Genomic DNA, 9,465 nt, shown 5'->3' on the forward strand with positions numbered 1-9,465 from the left:
AGACGTCTCTGTCTGACACAGAATTAACAAGGGAACTAGTAGGCTATTGTGTGGAGGAGGAAGTGCTAAGGAAGAAAGGGAAATCAAGTACAGTACCCGCAGATGAGGAATGGGGGGTGGTGCAAAAGAGTTATGGGGATGAGATTTTTAACCTGGCCCACAAGGTACCCCCCGGTGGACATTTTGCGGTGCTGGAGGAAACAGTTGGTGGAATCATGAAAGAGGTTTACTGGCTGCCCAGGAGACAGGATGTTATTGATTATGGCCGACGCGAACTGAGACGGTCACAGGCTTTTGATATGCTAACAAACCTAGTCGGTGTTAGCGCAGAAATCAATGAAGGTAGGGTCCCCCTGATAAGAGAAAAGAACCATTTTGAAAAGATTAGTATGGTATCAACCAGATGGGAGAAGGCTATTGTTTTGGTCAGCTCTGCTGATAAGGTCTCTCCCTTAATCCCCGAACAAAAAGACTCTTTAGGAGAAGCAATTAAACGACTCGGCACACGTGTGTTTGATTGTCCCAAGGCGATGCAAAGAACTGGGATGTTGGGTGGTGCTTGTTACACTAGGTCAGCCTAGCGAGCAGCATATAGAATGAGTAATTCAGTGACTAAAGGGCTGACGAACACAGAGGTGTGTATTGGCGATGTAATACGGCTGACTGAAGCCAGCTTGATAGTGAACCTTGAAAAAAATGAGTTCGGCCACACGAAGGTCACTTACCTGGGAATTGTGGTGACACAGGGGCAGCTGGCAGCGATGCAAGCTAAAATGCGGGCTATCTCTGACATCCCAACCCTGACAGACACGAAGACCCTCAGAAGGCTCTTGGAGATGGTGGGGTACTGTAGGAAGTTTTGCAATAACTCTGCGGTTACTATCCCTCCCCCTCCTACTAAGCCCTTGCGAGAGAAAACTAAGTCGGAACGGGACGACCCTTGTTATTGTGGTCCGGGACGAAACCCAATGAGAGGTTACATTGATCGCAATTCATCAGTGTTTTTGGCCACTATGAAGTTTGCTAAGTTGGAGCTGGGTCTAAGGGATTATTAATAACACATATAAAAGGAACAGAAAATGTGATGGCTGACTGTCTGTCAGGTGTTGACAACTTCAAACTCGCTGTATTAGCCAAATAGCTGATAAAGATGTATATTTGTGTGTGTATCAAATAATGTATTCATGTTTGTAATTTTTACCCCCTGGTAAAAATCCTTAAAGGGGGGAAGTGTGACGAGAATACACATAGATTACGATGTAGCTGTCCTGTGCTGGCACCAGTGGAATCAGCAGTTGGTCTGCCACCTGTCTTCAGGAGGGAGAGAGATAAGGAAAACAATGGAGCAGCATTTGGAGATGTTAATGAAGGAAGGAGAGCTGTCAAGATCGGCTCCCCCTTTGAACCCTGAACTGTTTGAAGTGATGGACAGGTGATACCCCAGCAGGGGGATAAAAAGGGACAGGCTCGCTAAGGCAGGACACACACTACACCCGAGGTAACAAGACCCTGGAAGCGGTGCGTCTCTCACAAGTCGGTGGGAAGTACCGGGCCATAGACGCACAGGGTGGAAAGGCACGATCGGCGGGAACCTGGTGTGTGTCCACCCTTGCCTGGGTGATGGGTTCACCGCAGAGAAACGATCGTATTTGGAAACGGAGGGGTCACGGTCAGTGACCTCAGATGACATCACAAAGGACTCGCCCGAAAGCTGACTGCGAAGGTCTGTGTGGAAGCCGTTTTTGAATATTCATTCGTTTTGCTCTCTCTCTCCTTCCCCTACACTGTCCATCTCCCACGGCAGCGATTACTGTGAACTGAACTGAACTAAATTGAACTGAACTTTGTGTCACTTTGAAACTGGTCATTTACCCCTAGACAACGAAAGAGCTTGATTGATCCTGTTATCTGAATTCTGTGTACATGTATGTTTATCATTGCTGAACTGTTGCATTCATTATCCTTTTGATTAGAGTACTGTGTTGCTTGTTTCTTTAATAAAACTTTCTTAGTTCTAGTAATCCAGACTCCAACTGAGTGATCCATTTCTGCTGGTTTGGCAACCCAGTTACGGGGTACGTAACATTAGTTAAATAGAGATCACTGTGTGCAGTCAAGGTGTTTCAATTGATTGTAGTAAAAATACAACTGTATCTGGAAAGTCCAACTGCTGGTGAGTCAGTATCCTGGGAAAAACTACACCATAAATGCAAAAGAACAGACCAAGCAATTCTGAAAAAAGGTTATTGAAAGGCACAAGTCAGGAGATGGATATAAGAAAAATTCCAAGACACAATATCCCTTGGAGTACAGTTAAGTCAATCATCAAGAAATGGAAAGAATATGGCACAGCTGTAAATCTGCCTAGAGCAGGCCATCCTCAAAAATTGAATGACCATGCAAGAAGGGCGGGAGGCCATCTCAGTATGACAACTCTGCGCATAGAACAACCGTTGCCCGGGTGCTTCACCAGTCACAGCTTTATGGGAAAGTGGCAAGGAGAAAGCCACTGTTGAAAAAAAAATGCACATGAAATCTCAGTTAGAGTTTGCCATAAGGCATGTGGGAGAGTCTGAGGTCAGTTGGAAGAATGTTCTATTGTCTGATGAAACCACAATTGAGCTTTTTGGCCGTCAGACTAAACGCTATGTTTGGCATAAGCCAAACACTGCACGTTATCAAAAACACACCATTCCTACCGTGAAGCAAGATGGTGGCTGCATCATGCTGTGGGGCTGCTTCACTGCAGCAGGCCCTGGAAGGCTTGTGATGGTAGAGGGTAAAATGATTGCAGGAAAATACAGGGAAATCCTGATGCGGTCTGCAAGAAACCGTGACTTGGAGAAGATCTGTTTTCCAGCAAGACAATGACCCCAAGCATAAGGCCAAAGCTACACTTGAATGGATTAAAAACAACAAAGTTAATGTCCTGGAGTGTCTGAGTTTGTAAAGAAGAATGGGGAAAAACTGCAGTGTCCAGATGTGGAAAGCTGGTAGAAATCTTTCCATACAGGCTTCAATTGCTGCAAGAAGTGCATCTACTAAATACTGACTTGAAGGAGGGTGAGTAATTATGCAATCAATTATTTTGTATTTAATAATTGTAATTAATTTAGAGCAATTCGTAGAAATTGGTTTTTACTTTGACATGAAAGAGTGTTTTTCTGTTGATCAGTGTCAAAAAAAAGCCAAATCAAATCCAATATGATTCAATGTTGTAAAACAATAAAACATGAAAACTTCCAAGGGGTGGGGGGGGGGTGAATACTTTTTATAGGCACTGTAACTAATGATTATATGTTAAAAATGCTTAAGGATGCTGGCAATGAGAAATAAAAATAAAATGTTGGAAATACTCAGCAGGTCAGGCAGCATCTATAGAAGAGAGTAAACAATCAATGCTTCAGGCTGAGTCCCTTCATCAGGACTGGAAAAAAAGAGATGACTTCTGACGACTTGTCTTTTTTTCCAGTCCTGCTGAAAGGTCTTGGCCCAAAATGTCAATTGTTTATACCTTTCCACTGATGCTACCTGATCTGCAGAGTTCCTTCAGTTTTTGTTTGTGTTGCCCGGATTTTCAGCTCTGGCAGATTTTCTCATGTTCGTGATTCTCGCACTACACTACGAAGTCACTTCAAGGGATGCCTACCCGAAAGAAGTTTAAATCTTCTCTTTGGCAGGAGTTCAGTGAAACCCTCTCTCACTGCTCCCCCTCTGTGATTTCTGTGGCCCTCATCTTTTTTTCCAGTCCTGATGAAAGGTCTCTGCCTGAATCGTCGATGGTTTATTCATCTCCGTAGATGCTGCCTGGCTTGATGAGATCCTCCAGTATTTTGTGTGTGTTTTGCCCTGGATTTCTAGAATCTCATGTTTATGCAGCTACAGAGAAAGTACAGTGCAGGTAAACAATTAAGGTGCATGATCGTAACGAGGAAAATTGTGAGGACAAGAGTCCAATTTATTGTACAATAGGCCTGTTCAAGAGTTTGATAGCAGTGGGATGGCAGGTGTCCTTGAGCCTGGGGTGATGGGTTTTAGCAGGCTCTTGTATCTTCTGCTTGATGGAAGAAGAGGTGGCTGAGGTGTCCAGGGTGGCTGGCTGCTTTGCTTAGGCAGCGAGAATGAAAAATCGTAATTTTAAATTGTAAAGAAGGTGGCAGGAGGGATTGATAAAACAAAGGGATTATCGATGATAAGATAATACCCGGTCAAATGGGAAAATGTTCTCTTAACCCATTTGATCTGGTCTCAGCCTTCCACAGAAGTTTCCTTTTTTCTTAGAAAAACAGCAAATCCTGCTCTATTGCCCCTTCATAATCCAGCACTTTTTAAAAAATTCTTTCAGGGTCTTATACACTTATCTTTAGACCAAAACAACTGAATTTCCATCCATTAGCCCCATAATCTCCCTCCCACCAGTTCCTAAACACTTGCAGTATAAAAAGATTCAATGCAAGGCAGAACACTTAGTTAATGGCAGGATTCTTAACAGTGTTGAAGAACCAAAGAATCTTGAGGTTCATGTCCATAGATTTATCAAAGTTGCAACACAAGTTAAGAGGGTGTGTGGTATGTTGGCCTTCATTTGTTAGGGAATTGAGTTCAAGAGCATTAAGATGATGTTGCAGCTCTATAAACTCTGGTTAGACCACTCTTGGAATATTGTGTTCCGTTCTGGTGTACCTGGCCGAGCATTAAAGACCTGATCAACTGGCTGGAGTGTTCACTGAGATGTTTATCCTCTTGTTTAGGCGTCTGAGGTATGCACCTGCTTCAAGCAGGGTTCAATTATACTGGTGCCCAGGAAGAATGCGTAACCAGCCTCAATGGCTGTCATCCAGTAGCACTTGCATCCACAGTGATTAAGTGTTCTGGGAGGGTGGTGGTGAAACATATCATCTCTTGCCTGCGAAGTGACTTGGATCCATTCCAGTTTGCCTACTGGCACAACAGGTATCATTTCATGGCTCTTTACTCAACCCTGAAACATCTGGACAGCAAAGATGCATGCGTCAGGATGCTCTTTGTTGATGGCAGCTTGGCATTTTAAACTATAATCCCCCCAAAGTTAATCAAAGCTTCAAGTCCTTGGCCTCAATGTCTCCTTGCGCAATTGGATCCTGGATATCCTCACTTCCTCTCAGTTTGGACTGGCAGCAATATCTCGGCCACGATCTCCATCAGCAGAGGTGCACTGCAAGGCTGTGTGCTTGGCCCCCTGCTCTACTTGCTTTACACTCATGACTGCGTGGCTATGCATAGCTCTATTGCCATACTTACTGCAAGTTTCCTGACAACACCATTGTTGTAGGCTGAATCAGTTGTGGTGATGAATCGGTGTGTAGGAAGGAAATTGAAAATTTGGCTACGTGGTGCCACAACAACATCTCACTCAATGTCAGCAAGAACATGGAGCTGATTATTGACTTCAGGAGGAGGACGCCAGAGGTCCATGAGTCAATCCTCATTAAGGGGTCAGAAGTAGAGAGGATCAGGAACTCTAAGTACCTCAGTGTTATCATTTCAGAGGACCTGTCCTAGGCCCAGCAGTAAGTGCAATTACGAAGAAAGCACGGTAGTGCCTCTACTTCCTTAGAAGTTTGCAAAGATTTGGCATGTCATCTAAAATTTTGACAAATTTCTATAGATGTCTGTGGAGAGTATTTTGACTGGCTGCATCACAGCCTGATATGGAAACACCAATACCTTTGAATGGAAAATCCTACAAAAGGTAGAGTATATGGCCTGGTCCATCACAAATAAAGCCCTCGCCACCATTGAGCACATCTATATGGAGCGTTGTTGCAGGAAAGCAGCATCCGTCTTCAGGGACCCCCACCACACAGGTCATGTTCTCGTCTCACTACTGCCATCAGTAGTTATGGTTACTGGATATATTGAGTATGCCCACAAGAAAGCAAATCTTGGTTGTATATGGTGACATACACGTACTTTGATAATAAATTTACTTTAAACTATGAACTTCAAGGTTGAGACTGACAGACATATAAACTACAAGAGTTAAATGCAGACGCAAGGGTCTGGAATCTGAATCAGCGAACAATTTACTGGAGGAAGTCAATGGGTTGAGCAGTCTCTGTAGGGGATAAAGGAATTGTCAATGTTTTGGATGAAAACCTTGTATCAAGACTAAGCCAAAATATTGCAGGGAATGAGTGAGAAAGTGTCACCGAAGCCAAAATTGGATTGGTTATGATCTTAATGAATGGCAGAGGTTGAATAGACATCTTCCATTCTCTCTGTAGACCTCCTCCTGTGTAGTAAACAGGCTCTGAGTTTGGGGCACGGTCATCAATCTGAAACAGTGTCTATGCCTCTTTTTTTGAAGCTATTTTATTTCCATTCTCACTTTTATATTGATGGTTTCCATTTACTTTCATCCTTTGGGAAGAATTTTAGCTTTTCATCCATTGAGAAGAAATTCAGTTCTTGTTTCCAGTATTAAATAGATCCATAAGTATTGGCTGCCACTCCTCACTATATCTGCACAGTCAGCTTTATTGACTTCAGTATCAGGACTTCTGACCAAAGGCAAATTACTCCATGTTTGTTTTTACTCTACGAAGCCACTTCATAGTTTTGAACTCCACATTTAATCTCCACTCTGCTTGGTCTCAGTCTGTCCTTTCTACCCTATCAGAACATAGTTTCACAAATCTGACGCACAGAGAACAATGTTAATTCTCCCACTGCAACTTTAAAATGAAGCTTTCAGCGGCAGATGAACTAGGATAACTGGATGTCTACCCTTGCTCTCCTATTCCCAAATGCAAGTGCCCACTACTCCCTTTTGCTCTCCCCAGCTCCCTCTCTCCATTATTCTTTCTTGTCAGATTCCATAATCTTCAGCCCTTTGTTATTTCTGCCCATCACCTCCCAGCTTCTGATACCATACCAACTCTACCCTCCCATCATCTGCCTTTCACCTTCCTGCTTGGATCCACCTATCACCTGCCGAATCTTGCTCCAACCCTTCCCTCCTCTTTGTATTGGCCAAATCCCTTCTATCTGTCAGTCCGGATGAAGGCTCTTGACCCAAAACGTTGACTGTCTACGTCCCTCCTTAAGTGCCTCCTGACACACTGAGTTTTGCGTGTTGCTACATGGCGTGAAGACCCAGCCAACTTGCTAACGGCAACAACCTGCATTTGTGTAGCAACGGAAACATCCCAAGGTTCTTTGAAAGACCCTTAGAGAATCTGCCAACACCACATGATTGCTTTAATTCTGTTTGCCCTCAGATCAACTAGGTTTGGACTGCTTCATCAATAACATTTAGTTCCCAAAGACAAATGATTAAAAAATAAAGTACCTAGCTGGCTAGTGTAATATTATTACTACAGGGATGTAAATTGGAGCCCAGGATCTCCTGCCTCTATTTCCAATAAATTGCAGATAAAGTTCATTGTGCGATTTATATAGAGGTTGTAAATGCATATCGTCTGTAACACTCCCTCTACACCACCTGGTATTTACACACCAACCGATGAGATCACCATCAGCTTCCAGATGGCTGGGTGCGACATCAAAAATGCGTCAAGAATTTATTTTTCCACAGATCATCTTGACGTCTTTCCCTTTACAGCTGCTGAGGTTTGCTGAGCCCTCCAACCCACCAGAGAAAGGATCATATTTTTGTGTCTGGGTGGTACTGTGGTCAAGAGACTGCATTGCAATGTTGGGAAAGGAATCAGGAATGTACTTGGGAGGTATTGAGTCTGAATATGATTGGGGTGGATTGTTGTCTTGGAAGAACGCCCTGGAATGTTCAAGGCTTTTATTTTTGTCCAGATTGTTTTTCCTTATAATAATTTCCTTGAGCCTCTTGCTGGCTCTGTGCGCCTATAAAATAATTCAATGTCACTCAGGAATTGCTTATACTTGGAGTGGCAGGTTGTAGTTACAATGGTGGGAATGTATTTTGCAAAATAAAGGGAAGATTGGGTAGGCAGAGGCCTATAGTACTATGAGGTATTTGACAGGACAGATGAGAAGATGTTTCGTTGCAGTCAGGTCCAATCAAGTGGAACAACAGAGAATTTGTGGGAGGTGCTCAGCCATTCAAGCAGCATCTGTGTGGGCGGGGGAAGGAATTGCTACCATCTCAGGTCGAAACTCTGCATCAGGATTGGCTCCTCAGATTGTTTGTTGCTTCAGATTTCACATGTGCTGAGTCTTCAGTGTCTCCATACTTATGAGATATGACATCTATATAGAATCGTCATTAAAATCTAATACTGAATTAGAGTGATGCTACAGTCGACCTTCACTAATCCGACTACCTGTAGTCCGGTTCCTTCGATAATCTGGCACTTATTATGCTTAATTCTGTAATTTGGCATTTTCACTACTCTGGCACTCCTCAGGTCCCAATGATGCTGAATTAGTGAAGGCCGACCTGTACTTCATTCAGAGACTGATTAAAATTTGGAATTTACTACCTAGTGCTATATATGAGCCAATGTGTATCCATTACTAGATGGGCCGATGGGCCTGTTTCTGTGCTGTTCATTTGATCGTTATGTGCCGTGTTGTATGATGAGGGTGATCTTCGTCTTTCCATGACCGTGATTGTTCTTAGGAAATATTTCTACAGAAGTGGTTTTCCTTTGCCTTTTTCTGGGCAGTGTCTTCACAAGACGGGTGACCCTAGCCATTGTCAAATCTCTTCAGAGGTTGTCTGCCTGGCGTCAGTGGTCGCATAACTAGGACTTGTGACATGAAAGTGCTGTGATGCTCTATTTATTTCAGGGCAGCTAGGTAAGTACATCAGAGAGAAAGGAAGATGTGGATGTACAAATTGGGTTAGATGTGAAAGGCAGGAAATTGTGGGGAGTTTAAATGTCACAGTCGATTAGTTAGGCTTAATGATCTGTCTCCATCCTTCTTAATATGTAACAATAATTATAAACTATAAATACTATCTAATCCATCTCCAGGTCTGCAGATGATAACCACATTCGTGGGCTGCATCTCATACAACAATGAGATGGAGTACAGGTAGGGTGTTTAGTGACATGGTGTCATGGTAACAACCTTTCCGTCAATGTCAACAAGGCAAAAGAGCTGGTCTTTGATGTCAGAAGGGTGGGGGCAGAGTACACATGGTCCTGTCTACATCAACAGTGTTGAGTGTGAGAGCATCGCATTCCTAGATGTACAATCACGTTGATGTCACAGCCAAGAAAGCTCGCCAAAACCTCAGTTCATAGAGGGTATTGATGAGATCATATCCAGAATATTGTATTCAGTATTGGTTTCCTTATTTAAGCGATTCAGGGACTGGGATCTGGAAGGGGCAAATTGCATTCCGTGGAAAGGTTGGACAGGGTAGTTAAGGCACCATCCATTACTAATGAACAGATCATCCAGAACATGCCCCCTTCTCATTACTACCATCAGGGAGAAGGTACGGGACACTGAAGACCCACACTCAATGTTTTG

Source organism: Mobula hypostoma, chromosome 8, assembly GCF_963921235.1.
Source record: "Mobula hypostoma chromosome 8, sMobHyp1.1, whole genome shotgun sequence".
In the NCBI taxonomy this organism is placed as follows: domain Eukaryota; kingdom Metazoa; phylum Chordata; class Chondrichthyes; order Myliobatiformes; family Myliobatidae; genus Mobula; species Mobula hypostoma.